The sequence below is a fragment of the Anser brachyrhynchus genome (genome assembly GCF_964034855.1).
Source record: "Anser brachyrhynchus genome assembly, chromosome: 4".
NCBI classification, from domain to species: Eukaryota; Metazoa; Chordata; class Aves; order Anseriformes; family Anatidae; genus Anser; species Anser brachyrhynchus.
This window is the reverse complement of record NC_137698.1, coordinates 24,982,786-24,999,021: the sequence shown is the minus strand read 5'-3', so window position 1 is coordinate 24,999,021 and position 16,236 is coordinate 24,982,786. Positions and strand designations below refer to the sequence as shown.

Here is a 16,236-nt window from a genome sequence, read left to right as displayed (position 1 = left end):
TTCTTTTCTTTTCCTGCTTATCAACAGGAGACTTAGGGCTAGAAGTGTGTTTGATGCCTTTTTTAAAGTTTTCTGCTCTATTTGTTTTTCTAGTTTAATGTGCATGCAATAATAATAATAAATAAATAATAAACAAACAAAAAAAAAAAAACAGAACCAAAAATTTGAACATTACAGAAAAAAGGTAATTGAAGAAAAAACTCATCTTTAAATAAATAAATAAATAAAAGATTTAACTGTGCAGTCTGTTGGGATTTACTCAGGGCTGCCTTTATAGTGAAGAAATAACAGAAGAGAGATATTGCAGCTAGTATTTGGAAAACTTCAAGTGCTTCCAAAAAATCCACGTGAAAACAATGAAGATTGAAACTGTTAAGTTTGTTTGCAATGAACTGGATTACCCCTTGGAAAAAAATTACATTGAGGTTACGAAGTGTTTCAATTTCTCTTTGGGGTGATGGGAGGAAAAGTTCACCTTGAAAGCCAGAGAATTTTACAGCAGAGACAGATAAGACAGCTGAGAGAACTGATATGACAGCTCAGTCTAACAGAAACAAAATAGCTTATTCCCCTCAGTAACAGCTAGTGAGATGTAATACAGTGTCTACTGATGAACTGAATTACTTTATCATGACTCAAATACTTAGCTCAATACTTAGCATGTACATGTAAAACTGTAGGTATAAAATTCTCTGTGTTGTAATACACGCAAAAAAGAATTAAAATGCAACTTGCTGTCACACCCTTGCCTTATAAATATTTATCAGCCAAGAAAATGATCCACAAGTGCTTTCGTGCTTTGTTTTTTTTAATCAGCAAATACCGTGAGTAGACTTTCAGCCTTTTATCACAATATGGATTACTAATATAACGTCTTCTGTGAAAGAAGTAATAAGGGAAAGACATTTGACATTTTTTCTTCCCACCAGATAGGATACTGTGTGACAAAGCCCTGGAAGGGCCTAGGAGACCAATTATCACATTTCTTGAACTTAGTCTTTATGTATTTTGTTTTCTTAATTTCCTTCTTCTTCTTGTTTGTAATTTAGGAATCTTTCTTGACAAGAAGCATGTCTTTTCCCTGGACTGGAAAACACTTTGTTTTTAATACTGTAGTTACTATTACAATATACAATTACTGTTTTGAATAATGGTATCCCTATTTAATAACAGTAGTTTGGTGAACTCATGGAGGTGGAGTTAGAACATTTTCAGAAGATACAAAATCAAACAAAGGTGTAATTTGTCTCAGTAAGAGTGATTCTTTATTATCTGAAATGTGCAGTTGTGAATTTTACTCAGTTTTAATCTCACAAGATCCTAGTGCCTGTCTGTTCTGAATCTCTCCCCACACTTTGATCCTGTTGAAGACGAGCTTTTCCAACTATAACTTGGGTACAGTCTTTAGGGAGGGAAAAAAAAAGAAATCAGACTTTATTTGATGACATTACTTTTGCAGGAAAACCTTTTTCTTTCTTACAGATGTTGCATAAAACATGAACACATTCTTTTCACTTCTGATATCTTCAAGAGCATTTTAGAAATACAGCTCTCCTTTATTTTGTGATGTATTAAAATGTTTGATTTGCTCAAATATATTCTCTTTTATGCAGGCTAGTGTGTACACTGATTAAATGTTGCTGTTTGTTGTTTTTTTTTTTTTTTTCCAGTTCTGTGGGAACTTTTAGAATAATTCAACTAGAAAATGTAAATGAGGTCACTTTCTCTGAAGGTCTTTTCTACAGGAAAGTAAGACAATTCATGACATTATTGAAATGGTGTAAGTTAACTGACTTTGAGCTTAGAAACTGGTACTTCTATAAAGTGACTTCAAACAAATAGATTTTCTGGTAATAGCTTCATTATGACTCAATACTAAAAACTATTATACATTACTGTTAAGTTTAAATGTAGTTCACTGGCTTATTATGGGATTGTCCAAATGATGAGAGCATTCTAATTCAATAAAACTACAACAAAAATTGGGAACTTTGAAGCTGCCATATAGTTTTATGGGGGATTTATAGCCTAAATCTCAAACAGATTCTCTGTCTAGAGGTTTCTTCCACATTTCACAGCTGGATGTGAGTATTCAGCTAAATATGAATATGAGTATTCAGCTAAAATCTGATAATTTCTAAATATGCCACTACAAAAGAAAATATGATTTAGCTCATTAGGATCAGAGATCTTGTACATATCATGTAAGATGTTAAGACAACTTGAAGAAGAGGACAAAGGAAGTCTGCTTCCTTTGGAGAATCTTGTATGGTAAAATGTCATCATTTATCTATTTATGTATTTATTTAATTTGAAAAGTAAGAGTGATTATAACAAGAAGTTATAGGGAAACAATTTGAGCATTTCCAGCTGAAATCAGCTTTTCATTCACTCTACCTATAAACCTCTCCAATGTGTCGGGTTTTTGTTTGTTTGTTTGTTTGTTTCTTTTGTTTTGTTTGTTTTGATTTGGTTTAAGTAGTTTGGCTCATATTCTGAAGTGCCTAATACTTTGTACTGATACACACTTAAAAATAATAACAATGATAAAAAAAACAGCTAGACTTTTCAGTCAGAGTTCTGTTGTTTACCCTGGAGCTAGCTGCCCTCTAAAGTTAAATTTGGCAATCCTTGGTTTGTGTCCCTGAAGTCCCTGTTTGGATCTAATCCAAAGAGCCTGACAACAAGATAAAAACCTGAAATCTCTCTCTAAAAGCCACACCACATTACCAGTGCATGCAACCTCATTTTTATCTTGTGTATGGATAGAGCTCTAAAAGCCAAGGACTTCTAGCTAAAAGTTAATAAGCTAAATAAGGCTGCCTTCCTTTTGAAGTCAAGAATGCTTAAACCCAACACAAAATTGTATATAGATAGATGATGAAAGAAATAATAAAAAAAAGAGAAAGAAAAGGAAAGAAAAAGAAAGAAAGAAGGAAGGAAGGAAGGAAGGAAGGAAAGAAGGAAGGAAGGAAGGAAGGAAGGAAGGAAGGAAGGAAGGAAGGAAGGAAGGAAGGAAGGAAGGAAGGAAGGAAGGAAGGAAGGAAGGAAGGAGGGAGGGAAAGAAAGAAAGAGAAAGAAAGAAAGTACATGAGTTTGTGTTATCATTCCCCAGACAAAGCCATCATTGTTATGAAACTGAAGATACAGGAAGAGTCCTAAAAGCCTCTAGGTTTACGTGTAAAGCTAAGTCCCAACTTAGATGAAAACTTCCAGTGTACATATTCCTGTGTTTAATTCAAAAGTAAAAATTTTCACTTATACCTTATTTAGAAAAGCTATTTGGAAGATACTTGAAGACAGTAAAAGGACAGATTAAAAAAAAAAGAAAAGAAAAAAAAAGAGGACAAAGTCAATACTGGTGGTGATTTTGCAAGCCACTGCTTGTTATCAGGTTGAATGATCATACTATTTGTTACATGTGCTTACAAAGTGTAATTGAATAAATCTTTGCTAATTTAAATAGCAATTCATGAATGACAGAGAAAAAATCTGAAATAATTTTCTATTTAAGCCGTCACCAAAAAAAAAAAAGTTAATTGCATTTATAAAGCATTATAAAATTAAAAGACTTTTGAAAAATAACAAAGGAAAGAATGTAAAGATAAGCATTACAAAGCCTAATGAAATTTACTGTAGAGTGCAGAATTAATTAGCTAAAGTAATCTCTACCATATTAGCAATTATGTTTCCAAATCTGTGCAGGTTACTGCATTTCCACGACTTTAGCAAGTGAGAAAATGGGGTATAAACTAATCTACCTAAATATCAAGACTGAGGGGGAGAGGGGAAAAAACTACAGAATAGTTATTAGGAACTCACTAGCAAGTGGGAATATCCTAATGAGAACAGAAAACAATTTTCTAACGTTTTAAGTGTGTTGAGGAAGATGGGGTGTCAATACTTTGAAGACCAGACTGGAATTTAAACTTTGTAGATTTTCTTTTTTATAATTATGGACAGCAAAATAAAATTCAAATCAATATGCAATTAACAAATGAAGCTATTTCACACCTGATTGTTACACAAAAACTCACCATGAGCTAAGTACATTAATAAAAGTTTTAGCTATAAATTTAAATCCAAGCTTTCCAATGGTGGTAAAGTGCTTACTAGAGGTCAGATAATTCTTGTTACTGCAAGACTTCGTACTGTTCAGTATTCTAGAAACTGGAGGAACGCATATGAAAGAAGTGATCCTACTGCTTTGGATTAATGGAATGTGACTGTGGCTCTTTTGAATGTGAGTAGTTTATGAACCTCTGGGAGACAGCAGTAACTTATACACAAAATAAATCAATTTCAGAACCTAGTTTCTAGATAAATTTAGAATGGCTTAGCACAGCTTGAAACACTGTCACTTTGAGACATTTGCTAAACCATTAGAAACCATAAAAAGATGTGGAATACCATGTTGCTTTTCATCTTTATGTATATCCAGCTAATAGGAACAATTTTTCTCCAGACATGCTTCTGAACGCGGGGCTGGCTGGAATACTGAAAGGTCTGGCTAGAAATCTTCCAGCTCCATAACCCATTCTCATTCATAAATGCCTAGTGACTACATACAGAAATGACTCACTTGGCTTTTATCTTTTATTGGTAACCCTTTGTTTAACACCAGAAGTTAGATAAATTTTTAGAGAATACTGTCACTTAGTGTCTATTATCTCTCATTTCACATTTTTTATTCCAAATAAGAGAAGATTATTATGTTTGCAATTTAAATATATATATATATATGTATATATATATATGAAGACCATTTGCACTGTTAGGATGCTTTAGGATGCACTTTACTCGTCTTTTCTCATCTGGTAAGTTAATAAAAGATGAAAAGGCTTCAGTGTAGCTTGTAAGAATACTATGCAAATCTTGTGTTGCAAATCTTCGCTAGTTGTATACTAATTTATTATCATATCTTAATTTTATCATCATCATTAACAGGATGGGCGTTCTAATCTTTTATTAACAAATGCCATATTTGCATACATTAACAACACATCAACAGTACATTTTCTTTAAGTCTGCAAATGTAGTTGTCAATACAGGAAACTTAAGAATTTGGGAGTGGCACCCTGATTCTGGGACCAAGGCTGAGATTGCTGAGCTAAAAGACCTGGTAAAATATTGGAGAAAAAAGGATTCAGGGATAAACTTCACCTTGTATTAACCACACTCTGCTGAATTAGCCAGTGTTCTTGTTTATTTCTCTAGACAACTCACAGGCTATGCACATGAAAATACCAGTGTATCTCCAATTTTTAGGTCTTATATTAAATAAAAAATCAGCAATATGTTATTAAGTAAAAAAAAGTGAAGGACAAAAAATAACAGGCAAAATCTTAAAGAACGAATGTACTGATTCAGACCTATTACACACTAAAAATATTACACCTCTTTGTATATTGAAGAAACTTTTCTCATAATTAGGTGACAATGCATGTCACCTAATTATGAGAAAAGGATAAGGAATATACTTATAAGTGCTTTATGCATTTTTATGTGTTTCATTTATTTTCATAACATTCCCTACACATTTCAGGAAATATTAACACTTGCAATATTAACTATTCAGCAAGCTTTCAACAATAAAGACATGATAGCCACAGCAACTAAAAGCATTTCAAGACTGACTCAGGAGTATCACTCCAACATTAAACAATATTTGTTTTGGTTTTTAATATGGCATCTTAAAAGCTAATCTTCAAATAAATGTAATCTGAAATCTCAATGAAATTAGAATCCTAGAGGCAAAATTATTGCAACTGGCTCTTTGATGAAGATGCCTCAGTGCAAAATTCAAATGATAGTGATATACCTGCTATGTCTACTTTCTTCCTGTCAGCTTGCCAGAACCAAGACATGAACTTCTGTGCCATGGTGGCATATCTGAATGAAGCACTATTTTACGAATCTGTATCAAGTAACATGGCACCCATCCATTTCAACTTTTTAGCAGATTGAAAGACCATTTAGACGGCTGAACTGCTGTCTACAAATGCAAACAGAGCATGTGACTTTCTCTATTGGAGGTATTGTACGTCTAACACTGGCTTGTTAGGACGAAATCTCATTATAGAGCAGTACTGGACACCAATACACAACATTTGATGTTTCTGTGGATTTCAAGAATTTTGGAACACTTTTGCCTTTGAAGTCAAAAAACTATTTCAATATGTATTTTTTTTTAGCAACAGTTCTAGGAAGTAAGGAAATATTTCCTATTTCCTATGTGAAAAAAAAAAAAATAGAAGCAGCAACCTAATGCTTATTTCAGACCTTCTGATTAAAAGGATTCTCTGCTTCTGCACTGCATGTCATGATATCTGATCTACTCTTCTCAGTCTTTTAACTTTGTACATCAAACACCGGGAGAAAAGTTTCTGTCTGCAGACCAACAAATGTTGATGTTATGCTATATCACATATACAGAGCACATTTACACTTTCTTGTTGCCAAAATGTAACTATTCTGTGACAAGTGTTTTGTAAATTATCACTTTTTATACTGCTGTACTTCTAAAAATCTTCCTCAGAATTTGAGTTAAAAAAATCTCTTGTGATAGAGACACCAGAAATAAATGTGTACAGGCTAGACCTGAGTTTAGACTCAATTAGAGTCTAGATCTGTTTTGATTGTATCTTCAAGGTAAAACTACTCACTCTTCTCCATACTGAAGGTGGAGTAACCACTAGCTGACTGTGTTTCAGATTCAAAGATTTACCAGTAAGTTGTGTTCTTCCTTGTCTATATTTAAAAGGTGAGAGTCCTTGGCATATGAGATTCTGCGGTTAAGTCTTGGCTTATAAATTCTGAAAGGGACCTGGTTGAAATTAGGAACATGTACCTTGATTTCTGAGAAATTAACATCTTGAACTCAGCAGGTAATAAATTCAGCCGGTCACTATGCATTAGAGTATTACATAATTTCTTTCTATTCAAAAGACAAAGACAGTATTTAAAAGTTCAAAGACACTATTTAAAAGTTCAAAGACACTGTTCAAGAAAACTTAATTGTCAATCTTTACTAAAATAATACCTCTTCCCATTTTTTATACATATTTTCCATTCTGGAAATTATTTAGTAGGGAAAAATCCTCTCAGTACCTCTAATAACACAAATTTATTAATCTACTGAGATCCCATGAGTAACATAATATTTTAAGAAAGTATGAGCTCTGTTTAATGGTCTTTTGATATATAGTAGAGAATTTTGTTGAGACAGCTGAAAGCTGAAAACTGAGCCTTTGAAAAATAGAAAGAAGTGAAACAGAAAGAAGTGACTTATTGTTGGGAGCCAAATGCTGGAAATAGTATCTTTAAGAAACAAATAAATGACTCATTTGTGAAATAGAAAGCAGCTGATTTTCTTAAACACAGTAAAGATCAGAGTACTGATTGACAAAAAAAGTGGAAATAATTCTCTGGAAACCAAACATCTGTACAGTACATATATATGTAAAGTGGTTTGACACATCAGTTTCAAAATTGCAGTCTTCTTATCATGTCTTCAAACTTCAAAGGTAATAGTATGTAGTTCAACTATTACAAAAAAAAAAAAAAAAGTTCTTCCTACAGAAATGGCACCCTTCTTTCTTTAATATATTTTAAGTTCAAGTATAAAATACTGAAAACAGAGAAATACAGTCAAACATTGTCCACAAAGGCGAGCAACAGTTATTGCACAATTGACCACACTTAGAAAAAGTGAAAAGCTGTACTACTATCCTCCTTATGTTGTCCTCCGGAAAGCTAGAAGGATTTGTAATAGAAAGTGCTTTTACTTCTGTTATTATAATTTGTCTCTACCCAATTGTAAACAAACTAAACTCACCAAACAAAGAAACAATCAAACTACAGTTCTCTTAAGTCTGTTGTAACTACCAAGCTTCTCAGTAAAGGAACTTGATCCTTTTCACTAGAGAGAAAACAAACCTCGGAAAAAAATCTTTCTTTTTATTTGTTTTTAATTGATTTTTGACTCGTGTAAGAAAGAATCATGAAAAGCCTCTCATACTGAACAACTGAATACTTAAACAGACAACGTCCACATTTTCTTTTTTTTTTTTCAAAAATTATAAAGATATAAAAAGAGAAATATACTCCTGAGTAGAAAGAAAACATTTTTTACCAAAATTGGTGTGTGTGTATGTGTATGAAGTTCAGTTTTAAATCAGGTGAGTTATTTTTCATATTGTAAAACTGTTTGGATCTTTTTTTTTTTTTTTTCCTAGTTATCAGAACTCTTGAAAGCATCAAGGACACCAGTGTAACACCTTGCCTCTTTCACAAACATTTTGTAAACATAAAGACCATGGTAAATAAATGGATCTAAGCAGCAGGACATACTTCAACTCAAAATTTTGAAAAACCTGAAATTTTCAGATTCCTTTTGGCATATATCATCAATATTTCTGTATCACACAGTAGATGAGTCTGTAAGGTACATCGGTAGATCCTCTAGATCCTCTAAACCCCCTACCAAGTGATGACTTCAGGAAATCAAACACCACCCCAAACAACAGTAATACAAAACATTAAATCATAATTAGTTACTGGAATCTCACCATTACATAGATGATGTTTCAAATTTCAAATCATTTCAGTTTAAATAAATGTTAAGCAGGTTGGAGAAGAAAAAAAATAAACCCCATAAAACAACACAAGCAAGTATGCACTATAAAATGTTACTTTGGTTTGATATATATATGTATGATACACTTCATATAGACATGCCAGACAAAGGAAATTCCAGCTCATATGAAGAATCATTATTATAATTAAGGTAGATCACACCTCAATTTAATGAAATTTTGTATTTACCATATATTTTTTTCAGATACAATGACAGATTTTCATCACCCAGGCTCAGAAAGGGATTCAGCGGCTGCTAACTGAGCAGATGGAGCAGTACCAACACATGTGAGAAGAAAACATTCATCATCTGGGCAGAGCTCTATGCAAATGGCAATCCTGCTTCTGAAGGCTGAGTACCCTCACTCATCACCACAGCATGGTGAGTGGGCAGCCAGTATGTTTGGGGTAACGTCACAGCTTTCTACACAGATCTGCATAGCACTGTAGGAGATAGATGAGGACACAGCACTAGCCACAAACTTTGGTTTGCTAGTTTTTGAGTTGTTTTTTTTTTTTAACATTTCTTCCTTGTCTTTTGAATTCTTTCAACATCTCCCCATTCCACTTTGTCCAACGACTTTGCTTGGTTGGATCCATTAGGCTGACAATAACCTTACTAGAAGCACTGGATATTTCTCTATAGCACGCCTCTTTGGGAAAGGTTTCTGCCCCTCCCTCAAACCTAAGCAGGGCCCCTAGGAGCTAAGATGCTTCTGAAAATGCCTCCAATAAGTCATCTTCTAGAGTCCTTTCCTATTTACATTTTTTGTTGGGCATGTCTGTCTGTACTAAGTGGCCAAGATCTGGATGTGGCTTTTTCCATTATGATACTTATTTGACTATCTGCTAATAAGCAGATAAAGAAATGCATATACATTGCCACATAATTAAAAGATTACAGCCATTAGAAGGAAGACATGCTTCATTCCAAACCTGCAGGATTTCAGGGTCCTAGTAAAGTACCCTTATACACAGGCCACTAGAAAGTAAATGGAGTCACCAGGTCTCTGGTAATATATAGGTTCCAGGGATGTAATAATAAAATATAACTTAATACACAGAGCAAGGAAAGAGTAAGAAGGAAACTTTCCAAGTAAACTTTGTCAAAAATTCAAAATCACAACCCCTTGAAAGTATTAACAAATTCAAAGCTGGACAAATAGCTATGAAGATAATTTTCCTACCTCTTCTCACTAGAAATGCAGTTAATTGTCTGGTTTAGCATACCTTTGTAGATTAACTTGATATTTCATTGTATAGTTACTGCTAATATTATGAATTCATCTGCAGTTTGAAGGAGTTCAATGCAGACATACCCATCCTATATGACAAATCCTGTATCTGTCAAAATCTGTTAATATTCAAAACAGAAAAGGAAGTATCTTTGGAGCAAGCTAGCTATCTAAACTTTCCCACTCATCTTTTTTTTAGATTCACTACTTGAGAAAATTAGTCTGATTTTTCAGGGGTCTTAGCCTGATTTTTTTCTAATCAGTCACGAGCGTGATGATTTTGTGTATGTGTGTGTGTGAGAGAGAGAAAGAAAAACAGCCAATTTAATTTATTTGCATGACATGAGTAATGGTAATGCAAGTTTTAAAAATTTTGCACTGAAATTTTATTAAAAGATAGACAAAATAGGACATCTGAGAGTTTTCACTGTGTTTTTAAGAAATTACATCTTATGGAAATTGAATTTTCTGAATGTTTTGGTATGTAGCAATTTTATTACTTTTCCATATGTGTAAAAAGAAAATATTCAGTTCACGGGACACAATGCAAAAGCTAATAACAAAAGAGCAAAAAGTACAATAAGCATTTGAATATCTGCCATCTGAAAGTTTGTTGTTGTTGTTGTTTGCTTGTTGGATTATTTTTTTTTTGGTTGTTGGTTTGTTTTGGTTTTAGTCAGAAAGCATGGATTTATTACCTGTCTTCTCCCATGAAACAAATAAGGCTTCCCTTCCTGCTTATACTGTCTGTGTTTAGGGATTAGATGTTTAAATTAAGTTGTTGGAGAATGAAAACACATCAGTATGTTCTATTTAGTGACAGTCACACATTTAAAATTGATTAGATACTTGTGAATGTTCATAAACAGATTTTTTGGAATTGATGACAAAATGTATCCAGGGTCTTTGAAAGCCAAGGAGTATTTTAAACAATTTACAGCTAATGTGAAGTGCTGGTTTTAGTAGTTTGATGAACTATCTATATATTGTGAGAACCACCATTATCACATTAATTAGCACAAAAGTCCACATAAAAAAAAACATTTGCTGTTTCATTACATTTCATCACCATAAAGATTAATACAGCTAGGATTACAAATAAGATTGCAAGTGGGAAATATTTTTTTGAAAATAATTAGGTCTTACTCCAAACTTTTATGCTTCTGATTCATTTAGAGTCAGTCCATATCAGGTCAACTCAGTTTTGATTTCATTAGGGATGAACATACGTCAAACATTGTTGCTTGAGTTGAGACTCAGATTTTCAAAGATCCACAAAATCTGAACTACAGTGTCCTGAAGTAACATTGATGCTTGTCACTTCAAATGAAGATCAGAAAAGGCATTGGTACAGCAGAGCCTATAAGGAAAGCAAATATTCAGTTATGACTAGGCAAACCCAGAGGCATCCTATTCTGGCTTGAGTATAGACTTCCTTTAGATTGATAATGTTTAGTGAGTTGACTTCCACATTTCCTCTTGGATCTTGAATGGCTGACCCTTGACTACATTTTGACTTATTGCTGTTTCATGCTTCATATTCACTGCCTCTCTCAGTGATCCCAGGGTCAATGTAATTCTGTGTGAAAATGCACAGAGCATATAGAATGTATATTACAAAGCTACAGGCTAAATTCTTTCACCGTGTATTCTTAAATAAAGTCAATTCAAATTGATGATCATTGTTTATATTTTTCTGGATGCCCTGGATGATCCTGCTCAGAGTGAATTCCATGTTTCTCTTCAATTATCCTCAGTCTCACTCTACAGAGCCCCGTCCAGTTTTCCTGACCTGAGTTAGCTCTTCTACAAAACAATGCTCAGTATTAATTTATGTCTCAAAAGTATTCAATCTCCACCATTGTTCTCTCCCCAGTGCCACATTCTACACCCATATTTTGTGGTTTGTGAACTTCCTTCTGGAAAAATAGATCGTTATCTTCTGAAATCACCTTTTTCAAATTTAATCTCTCCAAAATAAAAACATAAAGGCCAGAGCAGCTACACTGTCAAGTTTTCAAGCTTACATCACTTTGAAACTGACAGCATATTACTTTGTTTCATTCAGGTCACACAAACATTACTTCATGGAAATCCGTGATAGATTTTATCTATATACACGTATTAATTTTTCAGATAACTACCGTTCAGCCAGGTGTGTGTGTCTGTGTAACTGTATTTTGTGACATGCACACACAAAAAGGAATAAAACCCACCCCTACCAGCTTCCCTGAATATTAAAATTTTAAAACACTCATTGATTCATTAAGTAATGACATTCATAAAAAATCCGCTTTTTGATATTCCTGTTTTAATTCCTTGTCTCACAGGGTTTCTTTAAAATGGACCATTTTTTCTTTTTTATTTTTTAAAATTCTGAAAAATACAGAAATATTGTTCCTGAAGTGGGGGATGGGGCCAGGGGGAAGGTAGGGGTGTCCCTGATCTGAATCTAGAATCACACAGCAATCAGTATTATGGCACATTGAAATAGGGAATCCTGTCCTTACTCTTCAGTAAGACAGGACATTCTTGACAGGATGATGCTGTTTCCAAGAGAATTTATATAATGTATCTGTTTGGTATTGCATCCAGATTTCAAGAGTATTAGATATCAAATGGTGCACTAGTTACTATATAAAATTTCTCCAAAACACTTTTGATTTAATCATTGCACATTATCCCTATCTTTAAAAGCTGCATTTCCTGAACTAGTAAAAGCCTTCTTAGCTAGACACAGGATGTAGTGCTATATTTGAATCTGCCAGCGTGATTCAATTTGTTTATAAATTTCTGTCAGCTTCATTAAACCAAAAGACCTCATTGGACTTCCCCAGCACACTGTGTACCCACAAAGGGACTAGCTCGTCTCAGAAATGGATCCAGAGTCCCCACATATTTTCTCCTAATGTAGTAGGTTTGCAATATCCCAAATAAAAGTGACGTCTATCTGTGAGTATATAAATAGTTAAATGATGAGGCAACTCAAGAAATGTCTCTGCAATGTTAAAAGGAATGATCGTTCACCAAGGTGGATATTATATAGGAAACTGTTGCCAGCACATATGCTTTAATAGCAATATGGAGTTCATAGAGCATCAGTCTAAAAATAGTTACTAAATGTTTCAGGATAAAGATAAAATGGGAATTCTTTCCCTAGACCATAATCTTGACCTGAAGTTAAAATGCTGCTTCTTAAAAAGATAGCACAATGTAAATCTACATTCTAGAATGATTTCAGCCACCTGAATAGTGCAAAAGTCAAATATCTCCACTGGCATTCCCTTGACAGCTGGGACTCCTTTCACAACCGAGTCTGTTTAACTGATCTACTTATGTTCTATGTTCATATGATCAACAATCCAATGAGAGAGAAAACAGCCAGGCTGGTTTAGATGCACAGAACCAGCCCCATACCCAAGGTAGTGGGAATCCATTGGTTTGTTGCTCTGTTTTCTATCATTACGTTAGAACAGAGTCCACCTCCTTGCTCTGCAACCTTTAAGGAAGAGAAATAAGCCCCAAAGTTTGTGATTATACATCATGTTTTTTACAATTCATAGCGAGCTCTTAAATATTCTCTACAGCTGTAAGGTTTCATGTATAGTTAGCCCCAAATTAAAATATATTAACTAAGGCCTAACCCCACTGTCTTGTAAAATGAACATTTCCATATATCACAACAAATGGCACACACATAATATAACATCTATTCAGGCTTGAAATCTCTTGTCACAGCATAGTTGCTATTATGTTCTTGTTGGTTTGTTTCTATATTTGGATGCAAAAAGGAGGACAAGAGAGGTACCACTCCGTTTCTTATTTTTGTAATCTTTCTGCTCTAAGACTGAAAACACATATCTTCCTACATGTAAAATACTCATTTATTACCTGTGAACACTAGATGAATACAATGATAATATAACTTTAAAGTTACTGATAAGGATTTTCCATGTTAGATAAAAGCAAGACACATCTTACCACTTACTCTTAGTAACCGTGTTCTTCTCTACTCCTAGGCAACCAATTTTTACACAGCTGTTATTCCCAATTTATTCACTACATCTTTATGACCCTTTCACTGCAGATACATTGCTGCTATATTAACAGAAGGTTACACAGTGTCTTAGACCCAGAGAAGAAAATATTATTGACAGAAAGTTGCTCTGATGTCAGATGTAGAAGTTGTATAAATGATTTTGATATAAGTGAAGTAAAACCAGCCTATGCTGCTAAATATATATACATAATAATAATAATTAAATAAAAATGACCTAAAATACTTCATACTCAAACTATTCATAAGATCCTATTAAGTTTGGGGAATTAAACACAAATGTATCACCAAAAATGGCAGAAAACAAGAGAAATTTTCATCCTGATATAGCAAAAGTGCTCTGCTTTTTCATCCAGATAAGAAAGAAAAAGAAAAGATAAAAGAAGATAATCTTTTCCCTGTATAAAAAGTTAGAAAAAAAAAATGCCTTTTCACAAAGAGGAAATGAAAAATTAGAAATTCTGAATAGGCACAAGGGGAAGAAAGATATGTTATGAAGGAATTAAAGGAAAACAACATGATGTGGGTTACTAAAGACAAGTAAAAAGCTTTAAGATACAGAAGAGAGATCCAAAAATGCAAGCTATGCACACAGTATTGCCTCTGTTCATAGTCACTCTAAATTATTAATGTTCCTCTTTAAAACAAATAATGAACAAACACTTAACTTGAAACAACAGTTATTTTAACAAGTGGGCTCCACAACAGGCATAATAGAGGCAGGGCCCTCAAGACCTTTAATATTCTGCTTCCCACATGTATTCTGTGATTAAAATTTAAATTATGTAAAAACAAGTAGGCAAAAAAGCAAAACAAGTCCAAAGGGTATGCTGACTAGCTAATACAATGGTCAAAAAAGAAAGAAATCAGTGATTACTATAGCCAGAGCTTTTGTGATGTTACCTTACATTTAGCAGTTTACATAAATTTTCTTCAGGGCAATGTTTTAACAGTACGCTTTCATGAGACAGAATCATTTACAGGAAATTAGGGAAAGATGATCAGTGACAGATATGACAGTCATTTGGTTACTCTTCACAGAACATGAGTCAAAAAAATATTTTTAAAAATCCAACCTTAACTAGTTGCTGATTTAATTGAACAAAGACAGAATCCAAGCACCTAGTATAGCTTTAACACTAGTTAAATTTGTATAAAAGGAAGACAGCAACACAAATCAAGTCACCACTGAGATAACCACATTTCAATCAGATTTCAGCTGAAGTCAAAAGTAAAGCAATAAGTGGTGTCACTTCTTGACATGAAAGGTTTTTATTCTACTTTCTAAAAAACCTTGTTATTAAGTGGGCAGCTGTAAGACAAGAGCAGAGAAAACAAGAAAAATAGCGAAATATTTTATATTTTCCTCTTTTAAAGGTATATATGCTTTTCTAAAAAATGATGTTCTGAAAGGGGTTTGAGGTCTTGTATTCCAGTAAATATTGCTTGCACCTGGCCACCAGCTTGTTATTAAACTCATGTGGGTCTCAGGATGTGTCAGATATTGTCAGGGCTTGTCTTACCCTGCCTGGAGCTGTAATTTAGTTTGTAATAGCAGCTAAAATACTGGTGACTATTGCCAAATTTGTTTTAACTTGTCTTTAGCTTTGTACAGGTGTATGGTGTAACATCTACTGTTAAACACAGGGTTTGTAGGACATGGCAAGTAATAGCAACTAGTTATTATGCATTGTATTAACTGCTTCTGACTGCAGCACAAAGCACAATATAGGTGAGTATAGGTATGGGATTATAGCAGGAGCCTTGAATGTACAGACACAGGATGCTACCAGAGGCCCCATGGCTATAAACTCACCTGTGCTACTCAGCAGCGGTCAGTTATTAGTTATCAAAGAAATGCAGCCCTGGGAGATGAGCAAAAAACAGTGCTGGGGATAACAAAGTGAACAAACAGTATCTAACACATATAAAGATAGCAAATGTGGATGCACCATGGTGCTTTGAACAAAGGAAGAGACAGCAAAGTGCAACTGTGTTAGCAACTTGTAAAAATGACTTCAAGTGGGTTCTTGCATGTGGATGAAGAAACCACCAACACCAAAGTTCTCCTATAGAAGAACACAGGACACTGCTGACATGCCACACCCTTGCTGAAAGACCAAAGACATCAACCTCAGAAGCTGGGGGGCAGTGGAAGGAAGGCAAACGCAACAGAAAGGGGGTAGATACTCAGAAGTTATATTCACATTAACTGTATTTCCTTAAAACTCTAAGTGTAATATTGCAACTGGGTTAATAATAATGTTTTGATTTAGACAGTTAAGACCAGCTAGACTGGTCTAGTCT

General features: G+C 33.9%; 1 protein-coding gene across 5 annotated transcripts in view; it reads left to right on the top strand.

The window, feature by feature from the left end:
* LOC308194489 (uncharacterized protein) overlaps positions 1–16,236 on the top strand; it is a 251,907-nt gene that overhangs the window by 230,258 nt on the left and 5,413 nt on the right. For all 5 annotated transcript variants that reach the window (XR_013950567.1, XR_013950568.1, XR_013950572.1 and 2 more), the window contains one exon: positions 8,843–9,019. The gene's annotated coding sequence lies outside the window, so the exon portion shown is untranslated. The remainder of the gene's footprint in view (positions 1–8,842; positions 9,020–16,236) is intronic.